Genomic DNA, 24,664 nt, shown 5'->3' with positions numbered 1-24,664 from the left:
CCTCGTGACTGTTGGATATCAAAGAGTTAAACATAAAAACAGTGCCAGGTTGTGTTTTTCTAAAGGAACAACAACCTTAAATCTTGACCTAAAAATACACCCATAATGGCCTCTCATGGGGGCATGAATATGCCAAAGTTGGGATATTTAATAACTAACAGCCCAGAGTAGCCAAGGGAGCTAGAGCTAGAATTTAGCACACTGGGTGGTTGCTAAATTTGGACCTTCTGGCTGCAGCTTTCTGCTCACGTTGCAATCGCATCACTGAGATCAGCAGAAATGAGAGGTTGAGGGCAGCAGGCACCTTGCAAGATAGGAGCCAAAGCGAACTACCCTCCACTTAAATCCAGATGATGTCAGCATATAGGTGCGCAAGCTATTGTGGCTGGATAAAACGCCAGCATAGGGCAAGATTCAGATCTCAGCTACTCCAGGCTAAATCTGGAGCAACTCCATTGAATTCAGTACATCCACTCCACATTTACACCAATGTTAGATCAGAATCTGCCCACAACTCCACTGAATTCAGTGTCAATCATTCCAGATTTACACAGACATGAGGCTAGAATCTGGCCTTAACGCCGCTGAACACAGTGCAGTCACCCCAGATTTACTCCAATGTGAGAACAAAATTTGCTCATGTGTAAATGAGTCATCATTTGACTTAGAAACATTAGCAATGGCAATCGTATTTAGTGAGGTACTTGTAAAAACTGCAATCCAATTGCAAAAGCATTACACTGGATTACATTATAACAGGCCCCATTTCCCAGGGAGATTAAGTGAATTACCCACCGTCACACAGCCAGTCTGGGGAACAGGCAGGAATTGAACAGAGAACTCACAGGGGCCTGCGGTAGGGCGTTAACCATTGCACCATCCTCCCTCATAGACAAGGCCAGTGCAAGGATGTTTCGTGCCCTAGGCGAAACTTCCACCTTGTGCGCCCCCCCTTGCCCCCTCCCCGTGCAGCAGCTCCCCCCTCCGCCCTGAGGCACCCCCCCGCCCCAGCTCACCCCTGCTCCGAGCACGAGCACCCCGAGCACGCCGTGGCTGCTTCACTTCTCCCGCCTCCCAGGCTTGCGGCGCCTAAGCTGATTGGCGCTACAAGCCTGGGAGGCGGGAGAAGTGAAAGAGCTCATCCCTGCCCCACCTCCTCCCCGAGCACGCCGTGGCTGCTTCACTTCTCCCTAAAGGTTGCCTAAATGGTTGCACTGGCCCGGCTCATAGATACAGCTTGCATTAGGATGAGAGTGGGCATTGGGAAGGGGGAGAAATCACATCATACTTAGGAAAGATCAGAAATGTTGCATACCCTGTTTGTACTGCTGCAAAAGTTCACTTTAATGGTGAATCAGGCCTCGTGTTCTAGTAATGCTCTCACCAACTGTATACCAGAGACAGTCCCCCCACCCTGTCCCTACTTCAGATTCCTCTGTTTATTAGACTGTTTATATATTATAGCCTTCCTTGACATTCAGTTTGTGCTGCTGGCTCCAGGGCAGGCCCTGATAAGAAGCAGGTGCCATGGATTGCCCATTCAGCTGACTGAGGAGGCACTGAAGCGTGACGAGCAACAGAAAGATGGACCCAAGGCTAAGCTATCAAGCTAAGGTACTGGCTGTCATGTAGTCACTGAGCCACAACCTGAGTGCGAAATTGACTCTAGAGCCAGGGGATTACTGCACTCCATAAAGATGTGAGAGGCCCAAGTTCAAGTCCTTGCGCCGTTGACTATTTAACACAAAGTGGAACAGCTTCACCAGGAGAGACTGAGACTCAGCCCAGTGATCAGGGCACTCACCTGGGAGCTGTGGGTTCAAGTTCTTGCTCCACATCAGGCAGAGCTGGGTCTCCCACATCCTAGCTGAGTGCTCTAAACCCTGCTGTCTCTTTTGTGTGAGAAAGGGCTTAGGGGGCACCTCACTCCAGGAGAGCCTTCAAAGCTGTGAATCCCAAGCAGAGCTAGGCACCTCCCTCCAGCCCAGATTTAGGCACCTAAATCCCTTTAAGGGGTGGAGCTTTGGGCCTAAAAGTTTAAGCGCTGCAACACAGCCCAAGTCCCCATTGTGAATCTTATCCCAAGTGACCCGCATAAGATCACAGGGAAAGCTGTGTGTGGCGAATCAGGGATGTGAATGCAGCTCTTCCACGTCCTCAGCTAGCACCCTATCCACTGGACCGGACCATAATCACCAGGCACTCTCAAATCTCATGTGGGGGTGGTATTAGATGGTATTAGTCAGAGTAACTCCATTGATTTCAGTGGATCTGGTCTAATGAATTTCCAGTGTACGGCTGGGTAATGCAGTCCAAGAGAACATGTGCATGGATCATTTTAATGCTGTCTGGAAGCAAATCTTTTCTTAGAGATTAAGCTGCAATTTGGAAGACTGATCAATCACACACACTCCAGTGAGCGACATATTCTGGTCATGAATCATTCGCTGGTGGATCAGCTCTGTGGAAAAGCAGCATGTTTTTCTTCTGAGTCTAATCCTTCCAGCATGAAGGAGGCTCAGAATATCTCTATTATGCATTTAAATCTCCGGTCCCTTATTTGACTCTTGGCTTAAACAGCTTCATGTGACAATGAATTCCGCTGGCTAAATGCAGGTCTACACTACCGGTTAAGTCGATCTAACATGTCACTCAGGCGTATGAAAAAGGACACCCACACCCCAGCGACACAAGTTTCCTGCGGTTCACACCAGTGCTATGTTAGCGGGAGATGCTTTCCCGCCGACATAGCTTCTCACCGAGGTGGAGTCAGTATGCTGATGGGAGAGCACTCTCCTGTCGGCATAGCGGGTCTTCACCAGACATGCTACGGTGGCACAGCTGCACTGATGTAGCACTGTAGTGTAGACTTGCCCTAAGTACAGGGGTGGCTCCAGGCCCGAGCACGCCAAGTGCGTGCTTGGGGCGGCATGCCGCGGGGGGCGCTCTGCTGGTCGCCGAGAGGGTGGCAGGCGGCTCCGGTGGACCTCCTGCAGGCGTCCCTGCGGAGGGTCCGCTGGTCCCGCGGCTTCAGTAGAGCATCTGCAGGCACGTCTGCGGGAGGTCCATCGGAGCCGCGGGGCGGCAAAATGGCTAGAGCCGCCCCTGCCTAAGTATGCATTGTGCAGAACAAGTAACATTACAAAGAATGTGGATGAGATATGTGGAGAGCGTCATTAATGAGAACTGAATATCCAAATCTGCTTGGTGGCTTTGAAAACCTCACCTAATGAGTTTAAATGTTTCCAAGGCATCTAACTCAATGACTGTTTCCAGAGCCTATAATTAATAAGAGCTTCTATAAATACAGCTGGGCAAATAACAGATTTTTTTTGGTTCAAGAGTTATTCTGAAAAAAAAACAAATTGAAAAAAAAATGCAGAGACAACATGAAAAATATCGTTTTCAAATTTTTCAAAAAATCAAAAAGTTTAAAAAAAATAGTTTCAGCTCAAATGAAACATTTTGATTTTAAGCATTTTTTTAGCTTTTTTTAAAAAATAAAATGGAAGGAAATTTTTAAAAAAACACATTTTTGAATCGAAACATTAAAATGTTTCAACTTTTTCAGAATTTTGTGTATGTTTTTTTCTGACAAACAATTTGGCAAAACCGACACAAATGGGTGGAACATTTCATTGGTGCTGAATCTGCATTTTTACATTGAAAATGTTTTGGGTGAAAAATGTTGCCCAGCTCTACTTCTGGAGCCATTTTCCCCCATCTGCAAAGTGAGGCTAACGCAGAGGAAGGATAATTTTGTGGTTACAGCATCGGATTGGGACTCTGGAGAGTTGGATTCAAATCCCACCTCTACCATTGTTTCCTTGCATGACCTTGGGCAAGGCACTCTAACCACTCTGTGCCTGTTTTCTCATATGTAAAGTGGGGATGATAATCCTGGCTTTGTCTGTCTATTAAAGAGTGAGCAAACTACAGCCCGCGGGCTGGATCTGGCCTGTCAGGGCTTTAGATCCAGGCCGCAGGCTTGCCACCCCTGTGGCACCACGGGCCCTGCACCGCTCCTGGAAGTGGCCAGCACCACGTCCCTGTGGCCCCTGGGGGCAGGGGCAGAGGGCTCCACGCGCTGCCCTTGCCTGCGGGTACTCCCCATGCAGCTCCCATTGGCCGGGAATGGGGAACTGCGGCCAATGGTAGCTTCAGGGGAGGTACCCGCAGGCGAGGGCAGTGTGTGGAGCCCCCCCCCCCAGGGGCTGCAGAGACGAGGTGCCAACCACTTCCGAGAGTGGCACGGGGCCAGGGCAGGTAGGGAGCCTGCCTTAGCCCCACTGCGCACTGCTGCCACCCCGGAGCCCACAATGCAGTCTGGCAGAGGGCTAGCATTGCTAGGCTGAGGTCTGTGTCACCCCAGAGCCGCTCAAGGTAACTGGGGCCAGAGCCTGCACCCCAAACTCCTCCTTCACCCTGCACCCCAACCCCCTGCCTCACCCCTCCTGCACCTCAATCTCCTGCCCTGAGCCTCTCACTGTGTGCATGTAGAGGACTTTGCACCATGCAGCTCCAATCTCAGGGACACTATTGACTTCAGTTGACTCCTTTTTCCACTACAACCAAGACTAGAAACTAATTTCTTTTTAAATGAAAGCTGAGAGTCTCATGTAATCATGTGACTCCAGGTGCAGAGGATTTAATAAAAACACCAAATATCACAAGAATCACCCACACTTCTATCTAAGATGGACTCTGTCACTGTAGCCTCTGGCACCTCATAACCTTTTTAATGCATTTATTCTCACTGCACTCCCACGATGCAGAGAAGTGCTATTATTCTCATTGTACAGATGGGAAAGCTAGGGCAGAGAGACAATAAGTGACTTGGCCAAGGCTAGCAGGGGACTGAACTCAGGGTCCCTTCCCAACCTATATCTCTCTGTCACACAGCAGCTCAGCATCAGGACTAGAACCCAGGTGAGCCAACTCCAATATCCTGAACTACTAAATCACATTGCTCCACTGCCACTGAGCACAGAAATAGGCTTCTATTTTTATTCCTCTGTATCTATGGATCTCCAGCCTGTGTTACATGGTCCCTTCTGGCCCTAAAATCTAGGAATCTATTAACTACCCTGATTCTTGCGGACACATTAGTCCTCCCAGGCGAGAAACCCAAAAATAGAAAGATCTTCTCTTTGCTGCAGAATGTGCCATGGGGAGAGGCGAGGCAGAGCAAAGGCAGGAGAAGAACGTGTCACTGGGAGATTTTATTCCATAAACACTCCTTGATAAAGAACATGCTCTGACGGATTCCTGGGAGCGATCTGTGCTTCCAACAACAGGCTGCACATTACCTTCAGTGCCACGCACAGCCCAGGCTGGTGTGCTGAGCACCCAAATCAAAGCAGATCTCGGAAGAACAGTTTGAGACATCCCAAGACGCCAGAGCACAGATTTCACAAAGTGCTTGCAGACTCTGGGCTTGTCTTCAACACAAGCTACAGCTTGAGGGTCTCCATTAACTCCACACCATCCACACACAAAACCCCATCACCATGTGTGGTGGGGGTAATATGGGATGGCTGGGGCTGGGGGTAAAGCGCAGATTCAAGTGTATCTGTTGTGTGGATGCAGACTAGAGCTGCAGTGCAACAATACAAGGGGTCTGGTCCTCCAGTGCCTTCCTATGATCCCCTAAGAAGCCCCACCCCAGGGCCTATCCTTGTTATCTACCTATTTCCTGATTAGAAGTCACCTACCCCGGCATACAACCTGTGCAGAGGTCTGTTGCTCCCACTGGCTTACTCCTTCCACTACTACCAACTGCACTCATCCCATCTCTAATACATTTTAGAATTTTCATCATTGTAGTGACCTCTTTGTGTCATCAGTTGCCCTAGTGCAAAGCACTACCCGCTGTCTTCATCGGTGCAAATGAGCAGTCAAGGTGCCATGCAACAATGAAACGAGTGCCTTGTGGTGAACGCATTGGACTGGGAATCAGGAGATCCAGCACAGACCTTGGATAAGTCACTTAATTTCTCTCTGCCTAAGTTCCGACTATGTGACCTCGGGCGAGTCACTTTTCTGTGCCTCTGTTTCCCCTCCACCACTTGTATGATTGTCAGCTCACTGGGGTGGGGACTGCCCTGGTCTCAATTCAGTGCTGCATAGACACACAGAACATAGCAGCCTTGGAAGAGCTTTAAATAGAAACATCACAGGGGGCAGAAAGGGAAGTGACTTGGCCACAGCCAGATGGGGGAACAGAACGCAGGCCCTCCTGATATAATGCAGTGCATTATCCATTAGATCAGACAACCTTCTTTAGCAAAGTCAGTGCTGCAGAAGGTTGTTTTAAATCCCCACTGTAACTGACACCCCCTTGCTTTGATCCCCCACTCAAAACATCTCTGGGTTTCATTACAGAGTCCTTCATCAGCAGGTGCAAGCTCTTTCCATTCGTCCCCAACAATAACCAGCCTCTCTAGCTCATCCATTAACTCCCCCGCACACAGGGGCTAAAGCATCTACACAGAGCTAATGCACAAAAGTTAAACAGAACTTTGATGTTAAAACAACACAACCACAAAAAGGGGTGTGGCCAGCCCTCAAAGCCACACCAGGGGCTGTTTTGATCTCAGGAAATGAAACAGTCTGTGCCTCAAGAAAGGAGAGGCCCTTGCAACATCTGAGAAGTTCCAGGAATCAGGGGAGGGAAAATCTGAACTGATTTGTAAAAGTGTGGTCCAATTTCTGATTGGTCTTCCATTGGAACGTTTACATGGACAACACTGTGCAGCAGGAGGCAAACCAAGAGAATTTATCTTCAGCACATCTGATCGTATCAGAGAATTTGCATCATCAGTTTAGCACATACTTGCAATGAATTGCACGTACAATGGAGATGCAAAACCATTATGAGCCTGAATCTCATCTACACTAGCATCCGTTTACAGAAGCATCAAGGGGCCTTACAATGGGTGCAAATTACATTTAAAATCCTTTTATGCTGCCAGAATGGTGTAAAGAGTGGAGCTGGATGAAAAATTTTGGCTAAAAATTTTTTTCAGAAAAAAAAATAGTAATTCAGGTTTAGCAACACTGAATCATTTCATTAATTCATGTCCGTTTCACCAAATTTTTTAGCTGGAAGAAATGAATGAAAAAAAATTCCAAATAAGTTGAAACAATTTTTTTATTCCGAATTACTTTTCATTTTGAAATTTCCTTCAATTTTATTTTTTTTAAATTAAAAACTCAAACTCAAAACAAAACATTTCATTTTGTAGCCAGCGAAATGTTTCCTTTGAGACAAAATGAATTTTTTTTCAACTTTTCAATTTGCCAAAAATTGTGAAAAACACCAAATGATTTTTTTTTTCAAAATTGCCAGCAAAGGAGAAAATCTGTTATTCACACAGCTCTAGAGAACGGGCCTTGCCAAGAGAATCAGACAAGGTGGTAGTGTTTCATGCCCCTTTCACACTAGTGTAAATTGGTGCACAAGGTGGAAGACTTTGGAGAATCAAGCACTGGGATTTTGACCCCCAGGGTATCAGCACTGGTGCATTAGTATAAAACTAATTTGCACTAGTGCAGTTTGCCAGTGCAAATCATGTGTACGCAAGGGATTCGAAGCAGTGCAACAGCAATAGGTCGAACTCTAGTGTAGACAGGAGCTGAGCAAATAATGGATGTTTTGATTTACTGGCAATTCAAAAAAATTAAAACAAAAATAGAAAAGAATTGTTTTGGTTGAACCAAAAATGAAAATTTTTGAAAATTTTGGCAAATCAAAAAGAAAAAAATTTAATTTCAAGTCAAACAAAATATTTTGTTCAACCCAGAAGGAAATGTTTTATTTTGACTGTGAGCCTATTCTTACATTTACATTTTTAAAAATAAAATTAAATAAAAAATTGAAGTGTGTCAATTCAAAAACGACAAAATGATTTTTTCTGGGTTTTTTTGTTGGTTTTTTTTTTACTTACCGGCACAATTCAGTGACAGCGATACAAATTCGCACAATGTTTCTGAGTCACTGAATCTGCATTTTTTGCCATAAAAGTTTAGGTGAAGAAATCTCGCCCAGCCTAGTCTACCCTGGTGTTAGTGAGCTGTGTTAACAGCTTCATTTAAAGAGCTGCACCAAAGGAGCCTTTTGCAGCGTACAACCATGTGTTTTACTGATCCCAGGGGCTATTCTGAGTATTTTGTTTACATACATACAGGCATCTCTCATTGACAGAGCACTCACATAACAACTTGCAGCAGAGAGAGGATATCCTGTGTGGTTTGCATGATTCTCAAACAAAGTCCCCTACACAGAGAAAGCTGTATGACTTCCAGCTGTGTAGGGGGCAGCCCAATCCAGCCAGAGAACACAGGGATTTCAGATACGTGTTCATGATCATTCCAAATCATTCACTGCTCCCCAGCTGTCATGCCATGCGACAGCACAGCTCCACTCCGGGCTAGACACAGACCTCAGCCTAGCAATGCTAGCCCTCTGCCAGATTGCACAGTGGGTGGGTTGCTGGGATACAGCTCCACTCTTGGGTTGCACCAGTCACACCAATCTCATTCTGTAGAGGACTAGGGATGGACAGATGGGTGACTGAGAACACCTCCTGACTGCTCTACCCCCAGCCCATGCCTGTCTGGGGGAGCTCATGGGGGTCACAACTCCAGGGTTCTATTCTGGACTCATGGAGGTAGTGGTTAGTGCAGTGGAGGGAAACTGTAAATCAGGACTGCTGGATTCTTATCCCAGCAGTAGGAGGGGAGTGAGGTCTAGTGGGTTAGAGCAGGAGGAGCTGGCACTCCCTGGGGTTCTACCACCAGCTCGAGGAGAGGAGAGAATAGTCCGGTAGTCAGAGCAGCAAACTACAAGTCAGGATTTGTTTCTCCTCCTGGCTAGAGGGGGAAGGAAGAGGGGTGGGAGTCAAGACTCCTGGATTCTATCCCCAGCTCTTGCAAGGGAGTGTGGTCTGATACTTTGAGCACAGTCGTGGGAATCGGGAGTCTCTTCCCAGTTCTTTCATTGACTGGCTGGGTGAATTTGTGGGGCCAGGGATCAGGGATGTCCCTACTCCCCCTCTCTGTCTCAGTTTCCCTATTTCATGAAGTGCTTTGAGAGCTGGAGATGATGGCGTTCTCCCTCCATTCACACCCATGCGCTTCAGTGCACATTCTGGGTGCAAAGTATTATGACTCCACCCCAGACCTGGAGTAAGGAGTAAAGATGTATCCCAGAGAGTAAGATGCAGAAGTTACAGGCAAAAGCCCTGGCCCCAGATATGCTTAGCTTTCAGCACATGAGTAGTCCTCATTGGACTCACAGGCACGTGAGGGAGGATCGTGCAGAGACTAAGACACAAGCCTAGGATATGGGAGGCCAGGTTCAATTGCCTGCTCTGCCACAGAGTCCACGTGCAACCTTGGGCAGGTCACATAATGAACAGGACTGAAATCAGTGAAGCTCAAAGACCTTTGAGGATCTGGGCCTTACTTGCTCTGTGCCTCTGTTTCCTCACATGTGATATGGGGATAACAGCACTCCCCTGCCTCCAGGGGCTTTTGTGAGAATAAATATGTTAAAGGTGGTTCTGTGTTTGTCCAGCACCTAGTGTTAGGAGGTCCTGACCAGGGTTCCTAGACAGGAGCACAATACATTGTGAGCAGCTCAGATGCTAAAATTATAGGGTACGTAAGACAGATGGTTGCAGGATCAGGTCCTAAGATAAACTTTGAGGGCAGGATGTGGCCCAGTCTCATTTGGTTCTGCCTGTCCCAGCTGCTAGGACAAATGCATGCAACCTTCCCCTGACCCTTTTAGCTGGTGATGCCTTTAATTGTGTGTGTGCTGCACAGAGCCCATTTCAGCCCCAATCAGCCTCACTGATGACAACCAGACTCCGGCACTTCCATTTATCAAAGCTAATATAAATATTTCCTTCCGAAGAACAGAACCCTAATAAGTGAACTCTCGTGGCCAGTGCAAAGACATAGGAGATAGCATTAGGTGCTGAGAAGTTCAAAATGCACAGGCTCTGCCATGGACCTGTGGCCCCAATCCCCAGTTGAAATAAGGCCCCTTTACGCCACTCTGGTAGCTTCAAACCCACCCAAGCAAGGAGTCTCCCTGGGGTTAGGGTCCTGGGGCTCCTAGTCCACAGCTTATGGGGACAGATCAGGGGCATAGCCAGCAAGCTCTGCACGCTGGCTGTTTTCTGCTCCCCGAGGCCTGTACTGCCTCACACTCTGGCTGAAATTTTCGGACGAGCACAGCACCCACGATCACCGACAGGTTTTCCAAAGAGCTTAGCCATTTACCCACCTAAATAAGTTTGAGCTGTGAGCTATTTTGAAAAACAGGGCATAGGAAGTGTCACAGTGGGAGCTGCTGGGAGCTGAGCCGTTTGGAAATCCAGCCCTGAGCTGTTTGGAAAACTCCAGCATACGTGTCTGTGCAGCACCTACCGCAACGAGGGCCCCGATCTCAGTCCGGATCTGCGCAGCATCTGCGCAATGGGGGGCCTCTAATGATAATTAGATTTCTGGGTGCCCAACGTGAGAGTCCTTTTACCTGATTAGCAGAGGTGCTGAGCAGTCAATGGGAACCAGGGGGGCGCATACCACACACTGACCCATGAGTTTACATCAGCACTTGTGAAAACTAAAGACCCGCAGCAATATGTCGAGATACAGATGCAGATATCGGAGGCATTTACATGTAGCCTTTCTGCCACGTGTTTCTGGAAGCAAAAGGGTCCAAGAAATTCCTGACTAGCTTTAATGTCATGTGGGCGACATACAGCAGGATGCAGTACCGTCTGCCCCCACTGGGGGAGCTGCTCTTAGGGTTGTCGTACACCTGGCTGGCACCAGTGGGCTGGTCCTGCAGAACATGGGTGGCAGTTGCAGGGAGCAGAGGGGAGAGGCACAGAGCAAGAGGTGCAGGCTACAATGGGACCATTGCAATTCAGATTGTAGGACTGTCTGCACATGCTCCCTTTAGTCTCCCCCCCGCCCCCCCCCCCAACAGTTTGGGTACCAACCACTGCTGGCTTGGGTTACGCGGAGAGTCAGACTAGATCAGCGGTTTTCAAACTTTTTTTTCTGGCCACCCAGTTGAAGAAAATTGTTGATGCCCACAACCCAACGGAGCTGGGGATGAGGGGTATGGAGTGCGGGAGGAGCTCAGGGCTGGGGCAGAGGGTTGGGGTGTGGGGGTGAGGGCTGTGCAGTGGGGCTGGGAATGAGGAGGTCAGGGTGTGGGAGGGGGCTCCGGGCTAGGGCAGGGAGTTGGGGTGCGGGAGGGGGTCAGGGCTATGGGCTGGGAGCGTAGGCTCTGGAGTGGGACCAGGGATGAGGGGTTTGGGGTGCAGGAAGGGGCTCTGGGTTTGGGGGGCTCAGTGCTGGGGCAGGGGATTGGAGGACGGGCTTACCTCAGGTGGCTTCTGGTCAGTGGCACAACGGGGGTGCTAAGGCAGGCTTCCTGCCTGTCCTGGCACCACGGACTGTGCTGTGCCCCAGAAGCGGCCAGCAGCAGATCCATCTCCTAGGTGGAGGCAAGCAAGCAGCTCCGCGTAGCTCTCACCCGCAGGCACCACCACCCCCCTGCTCCCTTTGGCCGGGAACCAGTGCTCGGTGTGGGGGCAGTGCGCAGAGCCCCGTGGCCCCCACGCCTAGGAGCCGGACCTGCTGCTGGCCGCTTCTGGGGCACAGCACGGTGTCAGAACAGGTAGGGACTAACCTGCCTTAGCTGGGCAGCACCACCAACAGGACTTTTAACATCCTGGTCAGTGGTGCTGACCAGAGCCACCACAACCCGGTGCCTGACATTCCGTGACCCAGTACTGGGTCGTGAACCGCAATTTTAAAACCACTGGACCAGATGATGAGAGTGGTCCCTGCCAGTCTATGAAACTAGAAGAGCAGGTCTGAAAACAGCCTGGGATTTGGGTTACCTGATTCAATTCCGGTACCAGAGTCAGTCGGTGGGTACAGAACAAAGGGAGTCAAATTCCATTGTGGGGACCTATCTCTGTAAAGTACTAATACATCCTCCATTATATTAATATCCAAGCACTTTGAAATCTGAACATACTTTGCTTCACAACACCCTTCTTTTTTACCAATGGGGAAACTGAGGCACAGAAAAATTAAGGCCCAGATCCTCAAAGGTTTTTAGGCACCTACCTCCCAGCAATAGAACCCTGGCCTCCAAAGTTCTGAGTTAGCAACCTAACCATTGTTGTTGTGATAGAGGGACCAACAACTTACATGCAGCAATAAGGCTCCATACATTAGCAGCTATAGTTGAACCCTAGACTTTAAAGACTGCCAATACAAACTGATATCATTTGAGCTACAGGAGTAGAGATAAGTAGGGCTGTAAATCTTCTGGCTTCTGGCCATAATGCAACTGGGGTTCAGGAGGAAACGGTCACTGGGGCACTGGCCAGTGTCAGAGGGGGGGATATGATGCCAGATGGGCACACTGGTCTGATCTGGTTTGGCAATTCTGATGTCCCTATAGCAATAGCCCCAAACCCCACATCATCATTGCTGCGAGCTGCAGCTCTAAGAGTGGCTCCTGCAGCCCCTTTTTCTAATAAGGGCTCACATGCCATCAAGTTAGTGGGAGGGTTTGTTTGACGTGTGACGTGATATTTACACAAGGTTCCACAGACAGACAAGAAATACAGGGACAATAACTTAAGCTGCCAGAAAACTTCTGCATTTTTACCTGCTTCCCTCCTGCCTGGGCAAAAATTGGATTAAAGACAAGAGAAGCAAAACCTCCCGGGGATGGAGCGCAGAAGGGCTGTAAAGTTACGCTAGTCTTGGGAGAAGGACAATGCAGGTTATTCTCCATATGGAACTCACTGAGGTACAGTAGCTGCTGCCCACTTTCCAGGCATGCGTTAGGCGCTGGTGAGGTTTTATTAATGCAGCACTTTGGAAAGAAGGGTGGGCTTATGGGTAAGGTGCTAGGCTAAACTGGGTCATTGGAGAGCTTTATTCGCTTCCCAGCTCTGTCACCAACTCCCTCTGTGACCTTGGAGACAGTGCTGCCCACTGGACAGAGCAGTGCTCCATGTTACCTTGTAACCTACGTTCATCCGGACACACTCACTGTATAGTTCTGTAGCTGCTGGAAGTGGCAATTCTATTCCCAGCTCAGCTATGGCCTGCTGGTGAGTTTGAGCAAATCACATCACCCCCCTGTGCCTCAGTTTCCCTGTCTGTGAAAGGTAAACTTGTGGCGTGCTTTGAGCTATGTGGCTGAAAAGGGATGTACAAGAGCTGTGGGTTATCTCAGCTTCCCCACATGTACGGTCCTGCATTGTGCAAGTAGCTTGTAATCTCCTCGGGACAGAGACTCCCTCCCAAACTGTGTGTATGAAGAAGGGGGTGTCTGTATTGGGAGGAAAACGTAGGCGTGCTGGGTTGTTTTCCTCCCCAGATATCCTCCCTGTGCTAAACACCATCAAATGCGGCTTGAAGCATTTAAAATGTGGTGTGATTTACAAAAGAATGAGTCATTTTCCCTCCAGATCCATTCACTGCTGAAGGACACAGCACATGTCCTGCAGAATTTGCAAGTGACTTTGTGTTTTCTAAAGAAATAAGTTGCATGGTCAAATGGCTCAGGCACTAATGTGAACGCAGCAGAGCTCGGTTCAATTCCCAGCTCTGCCACTGACCTGCTGTGTGGCCTTGGGCAAGTCCTTGTCCTTCTCTGTGCCTGTTTCCACTCCCACCCTTTGTCTATTTCAATTGCGAGCTCTTTGGGACAGACTGTCTGCCATTATGTATTTGTGCAGCACCTGGCACAACAGGGTTCTGATGTTGGTTGAGGTCTGTGCCATGCCCAGCACAACAGGGCCCCAATTGTGGTCAGGGTCTGTGCAGCATATGGCAGAACAAGGTCTTCACCTTGATGGGGGTCTGTGCAGCACCCAGCACAGCAGGGTCCCAATCTCAGTCAGGGTCCACGCAGCACCCTCACAATAGGGGCCTCTAATGATGGCTAGGTTTCTGGGTGCCCAAAGTGAGACTCCTTTTGCCTGATCTGTAGAGGTGCTGAGCAGCTACAATTTACTGTGCAAGTCAATGGGAATTGCGAAGGCATCTAACACACACTGACCAGTGGGTTACATCAGCACCTGTGAAAACTAAGCCCTTCAAGATGTTACACAGGCAGATATTTGAGGCACTTAAATGCAGCCCTTCTGCCAGGTGTTCTTGGCAGCAAAAAGGTCCAAGTTCCATTTGTTCAGGGTTTCTTCTCAAAACTTCAACAGCACTGCCTCAAGCCCCTACCCAGAAACCAGGGAACGCTAAATCAACTCCTCCGAGTGCCCTTGATAGACAATACCTCCTCTAAGCAAGCACTGAGTGCAGGGGCTTAAAACAAAAATTATTTTACTAGGGGACAAAGAATAAACGTGGGAAAGCCAGCAATTAATAAATCAACTATATCTATTAAGTAAGACTCCATTTTCCCCCACCCCCAGGTGTCTTAGAAATAGTCTGAACCTCCACAGTTGTGAATGGCTAATGAGACAATCCATTCTAGCATTAGGCGCTTCCCTCCTCCCCACTTACCGTTTGTTGGCCAGAGTTTGTGGAGCCCAATTTCAGGCAGGTTCATCTCCAGCTGCTAAGTGAAGGGCTGCCAGAGTTACTCGGGGGGGCTCTACCAACTATCACAGCTGAGATGATTACAGCTTTGTTGCCAGGTAGAGAGGCCCACACCCAGGGCCATATTAACCTTTTGTGGGGCCCCATGGGGGCAATGGAGCATGGTTGGGGGGTTGGTCCCTGGAGCAAGGGGCCGGCCAGGGGCATGGCATGGCAGGGGCGGCCCCGCTCCGCCCAGCCCAGTGCGAGGGCACACTGTGTCCCCCCCACAACTGGCCAAGACTGGCCAGGCTTCTGCATCAGTCCCAGGCGGCTCAGCTCCAGGGAGACAGGTGGGGCCCCACAGGTGGTGGGAAGCAGAGACTGCCCGGAGCCGGAGGTGCACTGCGGTCCAGCCAGGAGGCTGAGAGAAGCTGGTGGGTGGGACCAGGGCGGGGAGAGGAGCCCTTGGTCGGCTAGCGAGCAGGCCGAGAGGAGCAAGTGGTGAGCACGGGGGCCAGGGTCTCAGGGCACAGTGCAAGCAGAGCAGGCTGGGGCCCCTTCTGAGCATGGGCCTGGCTCCATGGTGCCACTGGCACCATTGTGAACCCAGCACTACCCACACCAGAGACCCTCACTTAAGGTGCTGCTGCTCTCTATGGCTTCAGTCCAAGCTGTCTTAGCAGCATCCCTGACTTTGTTCCATTCTGAGCCTTGAAAAACAACCCAATAGCATAAAGGACCCTTCACACACTTCATTCTACTCAGAAAGCACTTACAGCACAAAGCAGAAACCCACTTCAGCCAGGGTCTCTCATCCAACTGCCCCACACTGAGCTTGTGGTCAGGGTGACCCCTCCTCCCAGGCACATTTGGTGCAGTTCTCTTGTCCTTTCATTTCCCAAGAGGGATATGGAAGTTTCATCACCCTCCAACTCAAAAAACGTACTCAGAATTTTACCCAAATGCCCCGAACTATCACAAAACTGAAATGCAAATGGGGACTGGCCCATTCAATAGTTTCCCTTTCCTCTCCCACAGATGGCTGCAGAGAGCTCCTTCTGGTTTGGAGTCCCTGTCCATCTGGCATTCTCGAGCAGCTCTGGGATGCTCTTCTCCCTGTTTGCCAACAGGCGTCAATAGCGAACTCCCTACTCACTAGGGCTTCAGGCCGCAAGGCGTACATCAAATTTGTAGTCCCTTTTGAAAGTCCCATGTAGCCACTTTTGAAAGTCCCGTGCCCTATTGCTAATTTGAATTGCACTAGTAGCATAGAGGCCACAACCGAGATTAAGACCTCACAGTGCCAGGTGCTGCATAGACCCTGACTGAGATCAGGGCCTCATTTGGACAGGCCCTGCAAAGACACATAGTGAGAGACAAAGGACAGGTTTTTATCCCCATTTTGCAGTTGGGGAAACTGAGGCATAGAGCAATGACGTGACTTGTCCATAGTCACACAGGGAGTTTGTGGCACCGCTGGAAACTGAACCAAGTTATTCTGAGTCCTGGTCCAACGGCTTAACCACAAAACAATCCTTCTACCTGAAAAGCAATGGCCTCTTCTGCAAAGATTGCTACTACAGGCAAACTAACAGGTGGTGGAAGGGAAGCCTTTGCCTATTGACTGTACGTTTCAGCAGAATACTATCCTTGCTGCCCAAGCAAGAGACAAAGGGGCTTGGAACCTCCATGGCATGAGCATGTGCTGTGTCCTTTTCAGCTACAGCAGGAATTGACAGCTCTATTGACTACTTTGAGGTGGCTCCAGATAAGTATGATTACTACGGCACAGTAATAAAAATAATGCTTTTGAATCTAGCAGACTGAGGTGTTGCAAGACCCAACAGCTGGAGGCTGAAGTCAGCAGCATTCCAACGGTCAATAAGAGGGACATTTTAAACAAGGAAGGTGATTAACGACGGAAGCAGATTCCTTGAGGATGAGATAAATTCTCCATCACTGGAAGGCTTTAAATCAAAGGATGTCTTTCTAAAAGATACACTCTACTTAAACCACACACGTTTGGGCTGGGAGCACTGAAGGTGTTTTTCTGGCCTGGGTAAAGCTGGCTGGATTTTTTTGTTTGTTTGTTTCAATTTTAAGTCTTTAGAGAAAAATAAAAAAACAAAATAATGTCACCATCGTGAATCGTGGGAGTGGTAGTTCTTGTGCCTCATGCTCCCTTTCTCCTCTGTAGGGCAGGACTCCACTGTGCTAGGCTAAAAGACAGTCCCTGCCCCAAACAGCTTACAATCTAACTAGACAAGGGACGCATTTGAAAGATGGGGAAACTGAGGTATAGATTGATAAAGTACCTTGCTTTAGATCACACAGAAAGCTGGTGACAGAGCAAGGAGCAAAGAACTCAGAAGTCCTGACCCCAACTGTCTAGTTGATTAAACCCACTTCCCTTCCAGAGCTGGCAATTCAACTAGGAGTCCTGTATCCCAGTACCCCCATGATCTAACCACTAGACTCCCCTCCCACGGCTGGCAACAGAACCCAGGAATCATCGATTTATAGATTTTAAGGCCAGAAGGGACCATTAAATCATTTCATCTGACCTCTTGCATAGCACAAGCCAGAGAATTTCACCCAGTTACCCCTATATTGAGCCCACTCACTTGTGTTTGACTAAATCTGTAAGCATTAACCCAATAATTCATGACTCTGGGTTCTGACTACCAACCCCATCACTGCTCAAACCACTGGATCTCAGCCCCCCGCTCAGAGCAGGGAATAGAATCATGGAGTCTTGACTCCCAACCCCACTGTCATCCTCCTAGATCCTGCTCAGAGCTGGGAACAGAACCCAGGAGTGCTGACTCGCAATCCAGTGGCCTCCCCACTAATCCACAATAATTAGAAAAATCTTGCTCTCGATTTTTTTTTTAAATGTGTCCATTGTAAACATGACACTTCCATTTCCTGCTGGGAGCAAAAGGCATTTTCTCCTCCCTTAATTATCCCAGAAAAGAGCCGTTTTGCCTAGAGTTAGTCAGCTCGTATGTCGAGCACAGAATATCAGCAAAGGCTGTGTAAAAGTGCTAGGGAGGCTGTTCTAAAAAACAAGCCACAAAAGCAGATAATGCAGGGTCATGGAGTCACCTCAAGAGTCAACTGATTTCATATCACCCAGGGTCACAATTAAAAATGTACTCATAGAACACAACCTTGCATTATTGCTAACCCTCCTGTCCTAATACTGCTGCAATAAAGGTGCTCTTTGCAGAGTGACAGAATACGATTTTAATCCTTCCTTTGAATTTCCTCTAGCAGCTTTTATCTGATCAGTTCAAAGTGCTTTACATTAAGATTGTAAATTGTATTTGTCATAAATATCAAGGGAAGGGTAACAACCTTTATGTATGCAGTAATATAAAATGCCTCTTGGCCAGAGGTACAGAATCACTTACCTGTAAGGGGTTCGTCAGTTCAATTAACCTAGTTGGCAACTGACCAGAAGGACCAATGGGGAAAGAAGATACCAGGGCAGGAAAAAAACATCTCTTAAAAAGATCCTGAATGACATATCTAAAATTACAGAAATTGTAAGTAATAGCAAGGAAATGCATTAGATTATCTTTTGTTTTAGCTTGTAAATTTTCCCTATGCTGAGAGGTAATTTTATTCCTGTTTTGTAACTGGGAAGCAAAGTCAGAGGGGAATCCTTTGGGTTTTAAATCATTCAGGATCTTTTTAAGAGATGTTTTTTCCTGCCCTGGTCCTCTCTCTGTCTCAAAAAGGAACACACAAACAAGAGAACAAACAAAGCCTCCCCACCCTCCCCGATTGGAAAGTATCTTCTTTCCCCATTGGTCCTTCTGGTCAGGTGCCAACGAGGTTAACTGAACTGATGAACCCCTTACAGGTAAGTGATTCTGTACCTCTGGCCAAGAGGGATTTTATATTGCTGCATACATAAAGGTTGTTACCCTTCCCTTTATATTTATGACAGTATTACATCTAGAAGACCTTACTAAGATCGAGAGCTCTCCATCCCACAGCACCGACCCTGACTGGGACCCTCTTTGTCCCACTTAGGGTGACCAGATGTCCCAATTTTATAGGGACAGTCCCGATTTTTGGATTTTTCTTATATAGGCTCCTATTACCCCCTCAACCCATCCCAATTTTTCACACTTGCTGTCTGGTCACCCTAGTCCCACTAGGCACTGCACTGACTCCGACCGGGGCCCTCCGTCCTGCTGGGCGCTGCACCGACCCCGACAGTGATTAGAACCCTGCTGTGCTGGGAGCTGCACAGATCCTGACCCCAGACTGGACCCCATTGTGCTGGGAGCTGCATAAACACATTTTAAAACACAGTCTCTCCCCTACACGCACTTGAAACCTAAATAAACAGACAGACGAAGGGTGGTAAGGGGACATAGAGGCAAAATGATTTATCCAAGGTAACACAGGAGGTCAGTAGTAGAGCATCCGAGGAATTTTATCTCCCAGTCCCCTGGCTCTAACCACTAAACAACATAGCCCTCCCAGAGAGGGGGATAGAACCCAAGCGTCCCAGTCCCTTTCTGTTTTAACCATAATGTTGTCATACAGCCCCCATTGCAGGCATCAATGTCCAGACCACACAAACAGCACACACGAGAGGCTCTGAATGAGACGGTTCCATGCTTTTCCAATCTATTCAAACCATGCAGCCAATGATAAGCAGCTTCTGTCCAGCATCTCTTAGACTCATTCACACTCACTCCCTTTAATCCTCAGAGAGATTCTTCTTTAAATCATCTTCTTCAAGGAGTGCAGAGAGTGTGATGGTTATTAACTAGGACATTGGGTATGGAAGGAAAGATGAGCCCAGATTCCATACCAGAGAAGAATTCCTCCCATTGTAGGAAACACTGAGACATGGGACAACTAAATTTTAGGGGCTTAATGGTGATCAGCCCCACAAGTAATGCCATTGCTGTGTCCTGGAGAGGTGGGTGGCAAATGGTTTTCTGGTCCTGCTAATATTTTTGAGAGTTCACATTTTTTTCTCATCTCAAATCAGGACAAAAAGATCAAAAATCCTGAAAACATTCACAAACCGAACAACCAAACCACTGGGTCTGTGGAAATGTTTTCTTTGGATTTCAACCTTTTCTCTTTCTTAAGAGGTTTTAGGCCTAATTAGCATAAATTTCTAAACAAATGTTGTTTCCAATCAAACCACCCGAAATTTTCATTTAGAAAAATGTCGGAACGGAAAATGTCAACAATTAAAAAAAATGTTCTCTACATTTTTTTGAGTCAGGAAATGTGTTAAAACGGACCTTCTTTCAGCATCAACGAATAGGCATTTTTTGATGAAAAAAAGATTTGTTGAGAAATTCCCAACCAACTCTAATGTCATGTGGGCTGTGTTCAGCAGGATGCAATACCACCTGCTCCCACTGGAGGAGCTGCTCTTAGGACTGTAGTACACCTGGCTGGCACCAGGGGAGTTCTGATCCTTGAGCACGTGGATTGCAGAGAGCAGAGGGGAGAGGCATAGAGTAAGAGAGGCAGGCTTCGGTGGGGCCATTGCAGCTCAGATTGTAAGGCAGTATGCACATGCTCCTTGAAGCCAGTGCTGGCTTGGGTAATGCAGAGAGTCAGACTAGATGATCAGAATGGTCTGTTCCAGTCTATGAAATGGAAAGAGCAGATCTGAAAACAGACTGAGATCTGAGTTTCCACATTCAAGCCCTGTATTAGAAACAAAGAATCCTGTGGCACCTTATAGACTAACAGACGTTTTGCAGCATGAGCTTTCGTGGGTGAATACCCACTTCTTCGGATGCAGACTGACCCTGTATTAGAGTCAGTCTGTGAGTGCAGAAAGAAAGGAGTCAAATTTCATTGTGGGGACCTATCACTGTAAGGTATTTATACAGTCCCCATTACATTAACAGCCCTCTTTTTACAAAAGGGGAAACTGAGGCATGGGGAAACTAAGGCCTAGATCCTTAAAGGTCTATGTCCAAGAAAGGAATAGAACCCTGGTCTTCAAAGTCCTCAGCTAGAACCCTAAGCATTGGTCCCATTACATGCAGCAATAACATTCCATAAATCAGCAGCGGCAGTTGAACCCTAGACTTTAAAGACTGCCAGTACAAACTATCATCATTTGAGCTACAGGAGTAGAGATAAGTAGGGCTGTAAATCTTCTGGCTTCTGGCCATAATGCAACTGGGGTTCAGGAGGAAACGATCACTGGGGCACTGGCCAGTGTCAGAGGGGGGGATATGATGCCAGATGAGCACACTGGTCTGATCTGGTTTGGCAATTCTGATGTCCCTATAGCAATAGCCCCAAACCCCACATCATCATTGCTGCGAGCTGCAGCTCTAAGAGTGGCTCCTGTAGCACCTTTTTCTAATAAAGGCTCACATGCCATCAAGTTAGTGGGAGGGTTTGTTTGACGTGTGACGTGATATTTACACAAGGTTCCACAGACAGACAAGAAATACAGGGACAATAACTTAAGCTGCCGGAAAACTTCTGCATTTTTACCTGCTTTCCTCCTGCCTGGGCAAAAATTGGATTAAAGACGAGAGAAGCAAAACCTCCCGGGGATGGAGCGCAGAAGGGCTGTAAAGTTACGCTAGTCTTGGGAGAAGGACAATGCAAGTTATTCTCCATATGGAACTCACTGAGGTACAGTAGCTGCTGCCCACTTTCCAGGCATGCGTTAGGCGCTGGTGAGGTTTTATTAATGCAGCACTTTGGAAAGAAGGGTGGGCTTATGGGTAAGGTGCTAGGCTAAACTGGGTCATTGGAGAGCTTTATTCGCTTCCCAGCTCTGTCACCAACTCCCTCTGTGACCTTGGAGACAGTGTGGCTTAGTGCAGTCGCTCTCAACCTTTCCAAACTACTGTATCCCCTTTCAGGAGTCTGGTTTGTCTTGCGTGCCCCAAGTTGCACCTCCCTTAAAAACTACTTGCTTACAAAATCAGACCTAAAAATACAAAAGTGTCCCAGAAATTGCTCACTCTCATTTTTACCATACAGTTATAAAATAAATCCATTGGAATATAAATATTGTACTTACCTTTCAGCGTGTAGTATACAGAGCAGTATAAACAAGTCAGTGTCTGTATGAAATGTTAGTTTGCACTGACTTTGCTAGTGCTTTTTATGTAGCCTGTTGTAAAACTAGGCAACTAACTAGATGAGCTGACATAGCCCCTGGAAGACCTCTAGGCACCCCCAGGGGTATGCATACCCCTGGTTGAGACCCACTGGCCTAGTGGATGGAGTACTGGCCCATCTCCATGTTACCTTGTAACCTACGTTCATCCGGACACACTCCCTGTATAGTTCTGTAACTGCTGCAAGTGGAGATTCTATTCCCAGCTCAGCCATGGCCTGTTGGTGAGTTTGAGCAAGTCACATCACTGCCCTGTGCCTCAGTTTCCCTGTCTGTGAAATGTAAACTTGTGGCGTGCTTTGAGCTATGTGGCTGAAAAGGGATGTACAAGAGCTGTGGGTTATTGTCTCAGCTTCCCCACATGTACGGTCCTGCATTGTGCAAGTAGCTTGTAATCTCCTCAGGACAGAGACTCTCTCCCAAACTGTGTGTATGAAGAAGGGGGTGTCTGTATCGGGAGGAAAACGTAGGCGTACTGGGTTGTTTTCCTCCCCAGATATCCTCCCTGTGCTAAACACCATCAAATGTGGCTTGAAGCATTTAAAATGTGGTGTGATTTACAAAAGAATGAGTCATTTTACTCTCCAGATCCATTCACTGCTGAAGGACACAGCACATGTCCTGCAGAATTTGCCAGTGACTTTGAGTTTTCTAAATAAATAAGTTGCATGGTCAAATGGCTCAGGCACTAATGTGAACGCAGCAGAGCTCGGTTCAATTCCCAGCTCTGCCACTGACCTGCTGTGTGGCCTTGGGCAAGTCCCTATCCTGCTCTGTGCCTGTTTCCACTCCCACCCTTTGTCTATTTCGATTGCGAGCCCTTTGGGGCAGACTGTCTGCCATTATGTATTTGTGCAGTACCCAGCCCAGCAGAGTCGCAATCTGAGTAAGGGTCTGTGACGCACAGAGCGCGATACCGGCCTCAATCATGGTCAGCGTTTGTGTAGTTCCCAGCTTGTCATGGCCTTAATCTGGGTTAATGTCATAAACGTAACTTTGGTGGAGCTACGCTGATTTACAACAGCTACAAATCCAGCCTACAGCCCAGGCCACCAGCAAGCACAGCACTGAAACCAAAACCTAACTGCACAGCTAAGTAAATAATCGTTGTCAATTAGAGGCATATTTGAGCCAATTAGAAGCAATGGGGCCTTGCGTTGTGATAGCAAAGGAGTTTGTCCATATGGCTGATGCTCTCCAGATGACAGACCTCAGAGGCCTCATTGTGGGTCACCGTTGTTCACATGATCCTTGTATTCCTACCTCCCAGCTGGCTGGTTTGCCAGTTGGTAATTAGAATGATGCTTTCTGGCCTTGAGGTAATGATGGGAGCAGTCTGCTGCCTGCCATAGCTTGGCCTGGTCATTTAGGGCGGGGCCTCTGCTTTCAGAGAGTATGGGAGTCATGCAACATTACAAACTAGACAGTGAGAAAAGTTAGGAGCCAAGCCCAGGGAGGGCTGGGAGTCAGGACTGCTGGGTTCTACCCGTAGTTCTGGGAGAGGAAGGGAGCGTACCTATTGCAGGAAGGGGGATCCAAAATCTAAAGGCCCGCCCCCTCAATTGAATCCAGCCGGCAAGTGAATATGAGGGACAAAAAATGAAAAAAATAGGGCAGGAGGGAAGGCCAAAGTTGAAAATCAGGGATCCCCAAGTGGACACCAAGCAAAGAACCCCTGGCAGCACCCACCACTCCTCAAAGCTGTCTAAAGAGTTAATGGACACCACCTCGGGGAACTCTGCCCAGAGAATGATCAGACGAGGGACAGGAAATAGTCCCATGACTGGCAGAGTGCACTCCCCCCACAAAAACCCTCCCCGGTCAAGCTTCCTCCTCCTGGTGTGGTGGATGGCCACCAGGAGGAGGTTGACAAGCAGGTCTCATGACTTCATGGGGCCACAGCTAGGGTGTGCAAGGTCAGTAAGTGAGGGGGCAAGTGCAGCCAGAGCGTCAGTAAGAGGTTCTGGAAGAGCCAGAGGTTAAAGCAGGGGGGTTGTACGTCAGGACTCCGGGGGTCTCGTCCCAGCGCTGAAAGGGTCTAAGGGTTAGAACACAGGGGTTGGGAGTCAGGGCTCCTGGGTTCTAGTCCCTAAAGATTTTAAACACTGGGGTTGCAGGCTTGGTTCTAGGTGACGAAGCTCAGGGAAGCAATGGCTCTTAGGCTACAAGCTAAGGGGAGTGATTCCCCTTCTCATGTACACAGACTTGCGCTAGTGCGAGTATAAATAGCAGCGTGGCCAAGGCAGCATGGGTAGCAGCAGCGGAGGCATGGCTTAGCTGTGCCAAGTACAAACCCACCGATGCCAGGCAGGTTTGTACTCAGCCCAGCTAAGCCATGCCTCTCCTGCGACTACACTGCTATTTATACTCCTGCTTCCTTGATGAGAGCTAGCACAAGTACATGTACACGAACAGGGGAAAGCACAACCCTAGTTTACCGTGTAGCCATAGCCTTAAAGAAAGCCAGGGATAGAGGTCACCTCTTCTTGGGAGCAGTGCTGGCTGGAGGAGCTCAGGGGGGGATTTCTGAGGAAGGAAATTGCACATGGCATGTATGTTCCACATGCTGCCAAGGAAATGAACCTTTGTTTATATTTCTGTAAATAAACAGATGACACTAAGGACTTATTTTCTTCCAAACAGAATCACACCCAATTTCAAACGATGAGGAAGCAATAACAACAACAGGGGTGGCAGATTTTTACTGGGAGCCTTAAAAGCAAAGTGCCTCTAAACACAGGCAGATTTAACAAGTAGAACCCGTGTGTAGTGCCTACATTCAATTCTCTTACCGTGCCACCATCTGATCCCATTTTAAAGGGACATGACTTGCAGGGCATCCTCCAGGAAGGAGAAAAGTTCTGACACTTCTCCAATGGTCTCCTCTGCACCCTTCCAATCAGAAGTTGTCCTGAGCTGTGAAAAAAC

At 48.2% G+C, this 24,664-nt stretch overlaps 1 protein-coding gene across 3 annotated transcripts in view; it reads left to right on the top strand.

The window, feature by feature from the left end:
* CHRM1 (cholinergic receptor muscarinic 1) overlaps positions 1 to 24,664 on the top strand; it is a 47,390-nt gene that overhangs the window by 7,236 nt on the left and 15,490 nt on the right. Inside the window, exons 2-3 of one of the 3 annotated variants that reach the window (XR_005582876.1) lie at positions 1,465 to 1,614; positions 16,415 to 16,658. The exons of 1 other annotated variant lie outside the window; for it this stretch is intronic. The gene's annotated coding sequence lies outside the window, so the exon portion shown is untranslated. Of the gene's footprint in view, positions 1 to 1,464; positions 1,615 to 16,414; positions 16,659 to 24,664 lie in introns of those variants that run through there. One more of the 3 variants, XR_005582875.1, reaches the window with a different exon arrangement.

The sequence above is a fragment of the Mauremys reevesii genome, linkage group 7 (assembly GCF_016161935.1).
Source record: "Mauremys reevesii isolate NIE-2019 linkage group 7, ASM1616193v1, whole genome shotgun sequence".
NCBI lineage: Eukaryota > Metazoa > Chordata > Testudines > Geoemydidae > Mauremys > Mauremys reevesii.
The sequence above is the reverse complement of the archived record's forward strand: the minus strand, read 5'-3'. Positions and strand labels throughout refer to the sequence as shown.